This window comes from Solanum stenotomum, unplaced genomic scaffold (assembly GCF_019186545.1).
Source record: "Solanum stenotomum isolate F172 unplaced genomic scaffold, ASM1918654v1 scaffold23267, whole genome shotgun sequence".
Classification (NCBI taxonomy): domain Eukaryota; kingdom Viridiplantae; phylum Streptophyta; class Magnoliopsida; order Solanales; family Solanaceae; genus Solanum; species Solanum stenotomum.
In genome coordinates, this window is record NW_026027418.1 from 201,254 (window position 1) to 213,976 (window position 12,723).

Sequence of the window (12,723 nt, forward strand, 5' to 3'; positions counted from 1 at the left end):
CACTCCTAGTAGTTGGATTATTGTATCAATCAATTCAAGTTTTTATGTGCTATATATTACCTGGTGTTATTGTTAGGTGTTTATTGTGATTTGTTTTTACCCTATTTGATTTTTATTTTTCTTGAAGGAAGGGCTACATATTTACCATAAATTTGGTGTTTCTTTTTTCCTAAAAGGAAATTTTAAATCTCCCATACTTTGTTAGTCCTTTGAGAAAAATGTTTTGGGCTTTTTGAAGGTATATATCGTAACAAATATATCCGAAGTCTCTAAAGCTTATGAATTTAGGATTCGATACATCTACATTGCAATCTTTTATTAAAAGAAAAATATGTGTGAAAAGATCCAAGCAACTATTTTTCTTGATACTAGGTAACTCTTGCATGTGCCAGCACAAGTTCAATACTTTAGATAGTAATGTTATTCATGTCAAGTCTTTAAAGTATATCTATCTGAAGAATATAGTCAAAAACTTTAATTTATTAAATATGTATAAATATTTAATTGCAAACTCAATAACTATAACGAATTATGTGTTTAGTAACAATTTAAAAATATATAAACTTCAAATCATGACTCGTCTCTAGACCACAAGATTCAAAAGTCTTTTTTATTTTCTTAAACTCCGTGTCAAGTCAAACTAGATCATTCTTTGTGAAACGGAGGGAGTAGTATATACACACGGACTATATATATGTATATAGAACTCACACTGATCACATCACAAATTATATAAATAATTGAATTCAATCTTTGGTGTAGACGGAACAAAAAAGACACAATACAGCTTCATTCATAAAATGCTACATGAAAGAATATGAAGCTTCGAAGTCAGAGGATATGTTGAGGCACAAAGGAAAATCACAAATGCATGGAAGGACATAAACACATAATTCCTCTGTTGTAGTTATATTGAAGTACCAGCGTCTGCTCTAAAATTTGCCATAAATTTTGCACGCCACGTACGTAGATATTTTCCAAGGGGATGATTTTACAGACTCCACAAAGTTTATTAAAGACATGATTACCATGATGCTTGTTGAATGTGTCAATATATGATCAAGATAATCATGTTGATGCCTACATGCATTTCAAAGTGATTGTTGCTTGTATTAGAGTGCTTCTTTCTACTAATACTTGATAGTATATTACTCCATTCGGTTCAATTTGTTTGTCAAAATCTCTCTACTAATATTTGAAAATATATGTCATGTCATGTAGACAACTAAAATTAAAAAAATTATCCAAAAAAGATTATTTTTTTAAAAAAAAATAAGATAAATAAATTGAAATGTAGATATCAGAGTATATGATCCGTGCATGTAGTGGTCTAAGACATGTAAATATGAAGTGCAAATTGAACTACAAAACGTTATAAATGGTTGCAGCAGTGAATGAACACAGATCATAGGTTCCCTTTTGGAATAGGATGTGTACATAGTTGCCAATAAATCAAAAGACTATAGTACATGGAAGGATCTAGGAGCTAGAAGCAATGAACCCCATTTGTCGATAAATTACACGGTATATATAAGGTTAAATTTTTTTTAGATACATATATTAAACGTAAGATATACTATAACAAAACAGCTTTTAGCGGCAATAAATATGTACATTAAAGTTTTTACAGATATTAAATTCAATGTTGTTATAGGCTTTACCATTTATAAAAAGTGCTAACATGTAATTGTCATTAGTAATTATCTCTATGAAAACATATTTAGCGATAATTAAATTATTATCGTTAATTAATTGTTGCTAAAAATCATTTTTGAGACGGTAATAATTGCACACTGGGAAAACTATGGGCTCTACTGCTATTTGTGGAAATGTTTGTTGAATTGTTTCATTCATTTTGCACACACCTATATATACCTCCATTACTGTAGCTTCTTTTGATTCTTGGTTGGTTCAATCTTCACATTTAAGTAATAATTAACTTCGTGAACTCATGAACAATATGATTCCTTTCGTCAATTGTTCGCAATAAATTTAAAAGTGATAAAAAATAAAGTATGACAAAACAAAATTTTATTGATAAAATAATGTGCATATAAATCTGTTTATTCCTTTAATTTTTTTCTCTCAAGATTTTCCATGATTCGAAGGCTAGCTGTTATTGACCTTCTCAAACTAAGATAACGTGCACCTCCTTGAAATTAGTTGATCTCCAGTGATCTTTATGATAACTCTTAAGGAAATATATTACCTTTTATATATTCTCCTAAAATGTTGGTGTCTATACCAACAATGAACTCATGATTATTTTCAATAATAATATCTGCACTCATGTGACATGTCCAATGCTTTAGAAAAGTCTAAGATTCGAAAGAGAATTTGTCGCATTATTTCTACGATTGTAATGATATGATCCTATAAATATAATCTTTATGTTTAACACGAAACTTTTATTTTATGATTTATATCGATTAATTCATGAATATAATTGGAGTCAAAAAATTTATTAAGGAGATTTAAAATATGTATCATTCCATAATTTAGATATTTGTAAATTTCAAAAATATTGCTAAGGGTAAAATGAGAGAGAAAATACTTGAACTTTTGAAATGATGATTAATTTTAAAAATCACGATAAATAATTTGAGACATGAAAAGTACTAAATTTATCAAGTCATTTGGATAACTTCCAGCTTTACATCAAAAATTATACTTAGTGACAATTAATTAACAACGATAAGTTGATAATTTAATTATCATTAAATATGTATTTTTAGTGATAATTAATTAACACTTTTTGTGACTATTCTTAAAACCTATAGCGACTTTGAATCTAATGAAAAATTAATTAATGTCGATAGCATTCGTGTATATTTATTACCGCTAAAAATTGTTTTTATTGTAGGGCAGAATATTTATCACTTTGACACTTATTGTCCTAATTGCACTATAAAATACCTCACTAAATATAGCAGTAAATATCAAATTGCAATAATTAAAACATCTTAGAGAGAGAAAGAAAAAAATTAAGAATCAATAAGCAATGGTTGATACTACTATCACACGTCCCTTGGCAAACTATCATTCAAGTGTTTGGGGAGACTATTTCCTCTCTTACTGTAATGATCCGGTAGGTTATTTTTGAAAATTTTGAACTATTCATTTAATTTTAGTTAATTAGTTGATGGATAGTTATAGATATTTGACTTAATCGATAGTTAATGGACTAAAGTGATCATTTATTTAAAAGCAATGGTTGATACTACTATCACACGTCCCTTGGCAAACTATCATTCAAGTGTTTGGGGAGACTATTTCCTCTCTTACTGTAATGATCCGGTAGGTTATTTTTGAAAATTTTGAACTATTCATTTAATTTTAGTTAATTAGTTGATGGATAGTTATAGATATTTGACTTAATCGATAGTTAATGGACTAAAGTGATCATTTATTTAAGAACCTATACCACTTGATATATATATATATATATATGTTAAAATAATTTAATGGAGTTTGTCACTTTAAATTTATAATTATTATTATTCTTTAAAGAAATAAAAACTACCCTAAAAGATGTGTGGTCGCCGCATCTGCAACGAAGAGGACGATCTCCAGGTACGATACTTTGAATAAATTTATTCCTAAAGTTATAACGATATCAATAGGAGGGCGAGTAGAATTCATGCGGTGGTCATATACTTAAGTAGTGCTTCTGGTGTTTTCTTGATTTGGTCGTATGAATTTGCATAACAATTATGTCATGTATAATGACTATCGTTATAATTAATAATTGACCAATAATGATTGTGGGGTGGTGTTTGAATAATTAACCAAAGGAGAAATATTGTCCAGGTAACTAGTAGCTAAATCTTTAATATCCTATAACTAGGTATGTAATGAAATAGAAATTATTTTGTAGTTTGTTAATTGGTCAGAAAACAAAGGTGCGAATGATGATGTACGTGTTTGGAAGAAGGATTTTAGCTTTGCAACAAAAGAAAATATATTATTATTATAAGAAGTTAATGTACTGTTTCTTCTTTTCCTTTTCAAATGAGTCCTATAATTCCTATCATTATATAATGTAATTATCATAGCTTTGATACAATATTATATGTAGTTAAATAGTGGGTGTATTGTGATATATAAAGATCATTAAAATTATGTTATCTAGAGATATTGAGATTAATTAAACCCTAAATTTGAAATTTGGAAAATATGAGAGTTGACATGTTAGCAAGATAAGGAAATTGATTATAAATTTGAGTGAATTTTTGGGTCTAAGCTAGACATATACTATTATGGATGTTGTTAGTTTTGAAATCCTTATTGTGACTATTTATTTGAATAAATTGTATTGATTTGGAAGCCCAAAGAAAGGGGAAGACTCAAGTCCCGAAGTGATTGTTCTATTTTTTGAGGCAAGTGAATTTCTAAACCCTTGTTAAGTGTATGGAATTCGTGTATTTCCTTGTAATATGTGTTTGGGGGTAATGAGACTTGGTGATGGGTTGACTTGTCCACATTGATTAATTTTAATAATGAAAAAGGGGTAATAAAAGGCAATGTGATTATTTGTTTGTGTGTGATCTGTTGAGAATTGTTGGTGATGGACATTGGTACGAGTACCAATGTTATAAAGGGAAAGTTTATTACTATAGAATGCAGATTGTAATCCGAGAATGCCAAAGCATATGGGCATTAGCTGATATATTATTGACTTGGTTTATTATGTGTGATTTTGTTCTTTATTGAACTCGTATACTGGTGATAGCTGAGGTGATTACATATCATATTGATATTTGATTGAGATGCATCATCCCTTTTATTGAAATCATATTCTGCACATGCATTGACATGAGATTGAGTATAAGTTGGGCACGTGGAGATCGTCCGTGCTGGGGATGGTGAGATGTTAAGATTAGAATTTGGGCACGTGGAGATCGTCCGTGCAAAATTTGTTTGATTTATGATAGTGCGTTAAGATCATCCGCACAGACACGTGGAGATCGTCTGTGTCGGTATATGGATCTCGCAAGTCCCCCATGGGTCATGAACTCTCGGTGTATTTCCGAGGAGTATCATGTATATACGGTTGAGAGAGTACTTGGTATTCTGAGGCATATCATTGTATAGTGTCATATTGCATTGCATCTCATGACATCCTTCATTCTTAATGATTATGTGTTTTATTGGTAGTTGGAAAGTACTTGATGTTTGATTACCTCTATTTGATGAACTTGATCTTCTGTGTTGTTGATATTTGTGAGTACCTTTTTGTGATATGTAATTTGTTAAAGTGATTGTTGTTGAGTTGGGTGCTATGTAAAATGTGAACTATTAGGTTGGGCTGGTTTTATGCAGGTTGTAGTTGTGAAGGTTCGTTTGGGGTGTAAGGAGTACCCTTTTTCTGTTCCCTTAGCCTGTGTTTAGAGGTGTACTTGCTGAGTACCGTGTGGTTTGGTACTCACCCTTTGCTTCTACAATTTTTTGTAGGTTACGAGCCTGGATTTTGTGATACTTTCCATTCTCTTATTTTCCAAGGCTTCTTAGAGATTTGTGAGGTAGTTGTTTGTCATCTCAGCGGACATTCTGTCACGACCCGAGTCTACACCCTGGACGTGGCCGGCACTCGAAAACCATTGCTAGTCCCCAAACGAACTCTCATCCTGACTGACTACAAGCGAAAGACTAACTTAAGCATGCAAAAGCTTAAAACTGAAATAAAAGTTCATAAAACTTAAATACAAACTTTAAGTCCAAAGAAAACTCTGTAAAAAAAAAAATATATAACTCGCCATAAAAAGGTAACTTAAGTCTTTAAAACATTTAATAAAATAAATGATACGGACTTCTCAACTATACTGACTATCTATGAAGCCTCTAACTGATAAAGATGAAAGTCGGGACAAGACCCACGACATCCTAACAAGTGATATAACTGAAAGGTAAATAAAATCCTCCTGAAGCAAGGAGGCTCACCATAGCTAACTCGAACTCTCGGATGTATCAACAAAGCATCCTGTTGATGATCCTAAATACCTGTGTCTGCATCATGAGAAGATGCAGGACAAATGGCTCAGTACGTGGAATGTACGAGCATGTAAAAAGAATTCTAAAACATAACATAAAGTTGAACTTGATAAAACGGAAACATACTTACCTCTTTTCAAACTCACTCAACTCAACTCAACTCAACTTAAGAATAAGATACTCAACTCAAGGATTAGATACTCAACGTAAGGTACTCAACTCGAAATACTGAACTCATGAATACTTAACTGAACTTATTTCAATATAAAGCAGTTTAAAACAAGTGCAATATAAAGAAAAATTGTTCAAAACATGGTTTTCAACTCTCTGTGTATGCAAAGATACAAATAACTCTGAGATGTATGTAAAAATACAAAATAAATTGATGTTAACCCATAATAATAATAAAAGTCATATTATGCTTCCTCTCAAAGTCTACTTGTGCAACGCATGAATGAAGTCTCATACCCCCCATTCATATTAAGCAGAACCCCTTGAGGAACCATTCAATTACTACTGTGGGAGTTTCTCTAACCGATAACCATTACCTAAGAGCTATAGTGATGATACAACACATTACCTCGCGCTGCCAAGGACCGACCTATACTTTGCCATCAGTATAGGAAGCTAACTTTACCTAATGGATCCACTAGTCTATTGCGAAAATGATTCATCTAAAAAGTATGACCCATTTCTACCCATTGTGGCTACATGGTTCTATGGTGACGTGAGTTATCTGAACTCATGCTCGTCCCCAATTCGGTGCTCAATAATACTCCCAAAATATACTGGCTCTTATGTTTTAAAACAACTTCTTTCTTTGGCTTGAGATAATTACTCAAAACTTAGCTCAAAAGCTCTCTTGGAATCGATGTTCCCTTTTCTTGCTCAAAACTCTTTTCTGAAAACTAGCCCGAAGGCTCTTTGGAAATCTCAGTTTCCGTTCTTATTTAAATGTGAAAACATTTATAAACTCTTTGGAAATACTTAGTCCCCATTTACTTTTGAAGAAAAGAACTTCAACTTTACTCTTTAACTCAACTTGAAACTCAAGTCTTAAAACAAAGTTAAAACATTTGTAAAAGACTTTTGGAAAATTTTATGAACTTCTCTTAACTTGACCCTTGACATCTCTTGACTTTGATCCTAACTTTCCTTGAATTGGATTATGGATTCAAAGTTCATGATCTCAATAACAATATAACAATTCGATAATTAGGAATAGAACTTTTAAAAGAAACACGAACTCAAGAACTCAAAATCAACTTATCTCAAGAATACTCAAATCTAGGGGGGAAATCCTAGATTCCTCTTTTACCGATTTAAATGTAGATGTAGGATGTGAGTATGAACTAGTCCAACACTATGATAGCCTTACATACTTGAAAAAAACAAGGTTCTTGAAGAATCTTGAAGAAGAACTTGATTAAAAGCCTTGAAACCCTAGCTTGAAGGTAAACAATCAAGAAGACCTTTCTTGAGATTCTCGAGTTAGTTTCTTGAAATCTCTATGGCCAAAAATTATGATTTTAATGAGTGAAGATGAAAATCTGATTGTTTTGAGCTTTTTGTTTGTCAAGAAATTCGTTGATGGTTTTCTTGGAGCTAAAAAGACAAAAACAATTATTTTCAATATTTTCCCGTCGGCAGAATTCGTAACAGCACTGTATAGGTTACTAAAATAGTTATAAATTTTTACTCAGATATTGGATTAACGTGAAATTGGTGGGGTTGGAAAGTAGATTCAATTACCTTTAATTGGATAGGTTATGGCTCATGTAACTCTTAATATTCTAAGAGATATGGTCGTTTAAAGTTGACCCAAGCAGAATCTTACATCAAAACTTAATGAAACTTCAAGAACACTTATCAAGAACTCATCAAGAACTCAAATCTTTAAATTTCAAGAACGAAATTATGCTGAATAAATCATGATTGACGTGTGGGTGAAAGAACCCAACACTATGGAAGCTTACATACCTCTTAGGGCTTAATCCCATGGCGACAATCCACAACAACTCTCAAGAATCTCGACGAACGCTTCAATCCTTTCTTTTTTCTCCTCTTATCTCTTCTTCTTTTCTCTTCTTGAACTCTCAACTAAAACCCTAGGCGTAAACTAGGATTATAAAACTGAACCTAATCAGATTAGACCCCTAAAACGTTACCAAAAACGAATTAAATCTGATTGGGTAGGGAAAGACCAAAATACCCCTCACTATTTCCGGTTTTGACTTTCCTTATCTAGACCCAACTTCGAATGGACATATCTCCCTCATATGAACTCGAAACTGAGAAAACTCAACGGCGTTGGAAAGATAATTCAAAGGTCTTTTCTACGGTATCTGGTAGCACACCTAACTCATCTTGAGCTAGGAGTTATGGTTGTTTGAAGTTGACCAAAAACTCATACTTAGCTTATCTTGCAAAATTTCAGATTTTGCTATTTCCAATTTAACTCTTTTTGGAACTCAAGTGCTACATATAGTGACCTGAACTTAATACTAAAGAAATTTTGAATTCCTTGGTAAAATCTCACTCACTACGAGAAACAGTTCAAGTCTTAGTTCGAAAAAAAAATTCTGAGGTGTTACACCTTCTTACTCTTATTTATGATATTGTTCTATTTTATGGACAACATTATTTGAGACTTACGTTTTCTTCCAAATTTATTGTAATATTTTAGAGGCTTGTACACGTGATAACCAGATTTTAGGGGTAAATTTGAGTAAATTATGAAATTTTCGCATTTTATTGTAATAGGTGAGTGTTAGGCTGACTTGTCTAGGTGGGATAAGACGAGTGTCATCACGTCCATTTTTGGATCGTGACACACTTACACTCCTCAACTCACGGTATGTTATGCACACATACTTATATATGTCTCGTTTTCCTGTGAGATAGACTTGACGATAAATTTAATGTATCGTATAATTAATTTTTAACCCCCCCCCCTCCCCCCAAACCTCCATTTTCATGGGTAAACTTTTAATATTAACAATTAAAACATGTTAAATTCGAAATTTTGTTCATGAAAAAAGAGGGATAAAATTAAATTTGTCTCATCTCCTCTTTGATGTTTTCCGAACTATATTAATTACTTGATAGGTTTACGGGATTGATCTTAAAGGTGACAGATCTTGAACTTTTGATTTCACTTGCCCCATAGGCGAAACTTCAAGTTCACTAAATTTTGACTTTTAAACTTAAAGTTTTGTCCTTCGATTTGAGACCACCTATTTTAAGGTCATTGTGTTTTATTAAAGGATTTAATAATTTTTTTTTGTTGTTGTAGATTGTATAAACTCTTGCCTACTTTCCTTTTTCCTTTATTTATTTGAAACACGAAAAAAATGTAGATAACTTCATGCTGAAATCACTTAATTAAAGGAACTTAAGAAACTACAGTATATCTCTTTTAATTTTTCAAACCATGCAAGTCAATAATAGAAGCATGAGAACGAGATGAGAAAGTTACTCAAAATTTAGGATATTTCATTATATGTAATTATATAGTTTGCTACAAATATGAAGTGTATAAAATGATGAGAAAATTTTTTAATACTCATTTTGCAACTGAAATTTGACCATCAATCAAAACAAATTTTCATGACATAAAGTGAAGGTTTTAAATATTAGTAGAGATTGAATAGCTGGATTAGATTATCATTACTTAAATACAATATATATTTTTGGGCAAAGTCCACTAATTTATGAGTTAATCACTTACCTTTCCGTGAGTTTTTGATAATACTAAATCTTATCATATTTTGGTCCCCAGATAATAATAATTTTAAGAAAAATGTGTCAGCAAAATAAAACCATGTGGACGAAAATTCAAGATCCAATCAGGATTGATGTGTATTTCTCAAATTAATGAGTGATAGCTTAGATGTGTTTCTAGCACTTCTAATAATTTAGGTATAAAATTTAAAAAATATAATTTAAGTGTATTTTTGACACTTAACTTTAAAAAAAAAGAGTCAACAAAAAAAAGTCACGTGAATGAAAATTTCGGGTTAGATGCGCCAAAATGTGTGTGTATACACATTTAATCTAGTGAACTTTGAAATGTGTTTTTCACGCTCTAATTATTTAAGTATGAAACTAAAATAAATAATAATTTAAATCTATTTCGAGACTTAATTATGTATTAAATATAAGATAGTTGCATTCACATAATCATTGACCTCTTGCCCATTATATTAGTTGTGAATAGCTTTATCGAAAACCAATTATGCAAAGGCTTTTATTTCTGCAAATTTGACATTTAATAATTGAAAAACTTACATAATTGTACACTTCGATCAGTCATCTAACTTATCATTATGGCTGAAATAATTGACGCTAAACCTTACTCTTTACATTTCTTTTTGGTTGTCTTATATACAAAAAGAAAAATAAAAAAATGTAAAATAGTTATTAATTAATTAAACAATAAAGAGATAATTAATTAATTTTTTCCAACTTTGCCTTTAGAATTATTCTACAACTATGAAGCACATAAATAGATAAAAATCAAAGAATCAATAAGGGATATACTCCCTCCATTTCAAATTAATTGAATTGTTGAGACATTTTTCATTTTTCAAATTAACTTAATTATTTAATTTTCAAGACTACTTTCCAATTTTACCCTTCATTAGTTAATATTGGAATTAGTTATTAATTAATGTTTAGTAATTTAAATCATAAATTTGACAATAATTAACAAGGGTAAAAATGGAAAGTTATGTCTAATTTATGTCTTAATTTTTTTTTTCTTAATGGGTGTGAAATACCTCAACAATTCAATTAATTTGAAATGATGGGAGTATAGTTGTTATAAGGTTTTGCACTTGCTTTAAGAAATGATGTAATTTTACCCTTCTACCCTTATTTAATTTTTTTGGAACTACTAAATTGCCCACAACACTATTTTTCCACAGGGCTGAATCCATAGAAACCTTGGCCATTACTTTAAGCGGCAGATGATTGGTATGCAGGATCGGTTGCAACGGTTTCACATTCATGTGACAAGTTTTCAATCAATGAATATGAATTAATTTATTTTGATTAATTAATTTAACTAATGAACATGAATCATTTACTTAACTTTTCTAAGTTGGTCAAATGTATACTTTCAAGGCTAATAACTCACAAGGGTAAAAAAAAAAAAAAGGAACAATATGGTAATTTATGCATTGATTTTATGAAATAGCAAGTATTATGGATCAATTATTTATAAAAAGGAATGACATATAAAAAAGGATGGAGGGAGTAAAAAAAAACAGGAAATGGCATTTTAACGAATAAAATTTAAGTTTTTGTCATGTACAATGAGAACACAGATTTATGAATAATAGTTATTCCCTTGTCCAACGTCGAGACAATTAAAAAGAGAGTTCATTGTATTTCTATGATTGTAATTATTTGATCCTAGAAAATCAACCATTACGTTTGACACGGAACTTTTGCTTCGTGACTCATCGATTCACAGATAGGGGCAAAGTCAAAAAATTTATTAAAATAAAGTTGAAAATTTTACTAAAATTTAAAATATGAAAAAAGTAAATATACTATAAAGTTAAAGAAAAATTAAAATCTATCCAATATATTATATATAAATAATACATTTTTTCAACGAAGAAATTTAGAGGAACCTCTTGATCTATCTGATTCCGTGTACCAATTCACAGGTGTACACATCGTGGATTGCCTTTCTACAACTGTAATTGTACGATCCTAGAAAATCAATCATTACGCTTGACACAAAACTTTTGCTCCATGGCTCACACCAATAATCGATTCACGAATAGTGACAAAGCCAAAAGTTTTACTAAAATTCAACATATGAAAAAAGTAAATGTACGAAAAAGTTTAAAAAAATTAATATCTCCTTATTATAACATATATATATATATATATAAACAATATAATTTTCCAACGAATGAATCCCCTTGACCTACCTTACTCCGATCCAATTCACAGGGCGTACACATTATGGAAAGAGATATGAGTGTGAAGACAACACAACCATCTTCCGTATACAATTCTTTTAATCTAAAATACTGATCAAGGAGCATATAATTTTGTGATAATTATTTTAGATGATATGTAGTAGGTCATGAAATTACAAAATTAATATTTTAAAATTCAAGACCTATAAAATTAAAATTAGATTATGAAATATTAATGTTACACAGATTTTCCTCCACTTTTGTTTCCATTTAAAAGATGACAAATTAAATTAGGAACTAATTAGTTATAAATTATCTCTTAATTTTTTTAAATGGACAAGCAAAAATGGATTTTTTTTTTTAATATAATAGACAAATAAAAGTGGATAGAGGAAGTACAATTTATTACAAGTGATCTTGCAATTTTGAATCCTTATTTACTACCCTCTTCATTCACTTTTACTTATCCACTTTGAACTTTGTACTTTCCTTAAAATAAATGATTTATACGACCAATAAATATTGTGTTGGAGTAGTAAGTATTCTTTCATCCTTAATAAAAACTCTTGAGTTCAAGTTCCAATTTCTTTTAGCAAATTCAAAAAGGTTTTGGTAATACTCCTATTATGTTATTGGGAAGTGCTAAATGACCAGAAAAATTGGCCAGAATTTGACTAGAAAATTAAAAAAAATTATATTTTTATTTTATTTTAAAATAAACTGATTTTGTTTCCATATTTTAGTTAAAAGGTATTAAAGTTAAAAGGGGAAAATGTTTTAAAAGGTAAAATAA

At 30.3% G+C, this 12,723-nt stretch overlaps 1 pseudogene; it reads left to right on the forward strand.

The window, feature by feature from the left end:
• Positions 1-1,059, forward strand: part of LOC125851184 (sesquiterpene synthase 14-like) — a 22,557-nt pseudogene extending 21,498 nt beyond the window's left edge.
• Positions 1,060-12,723: the final 11,664 nt, after the last annotated feature.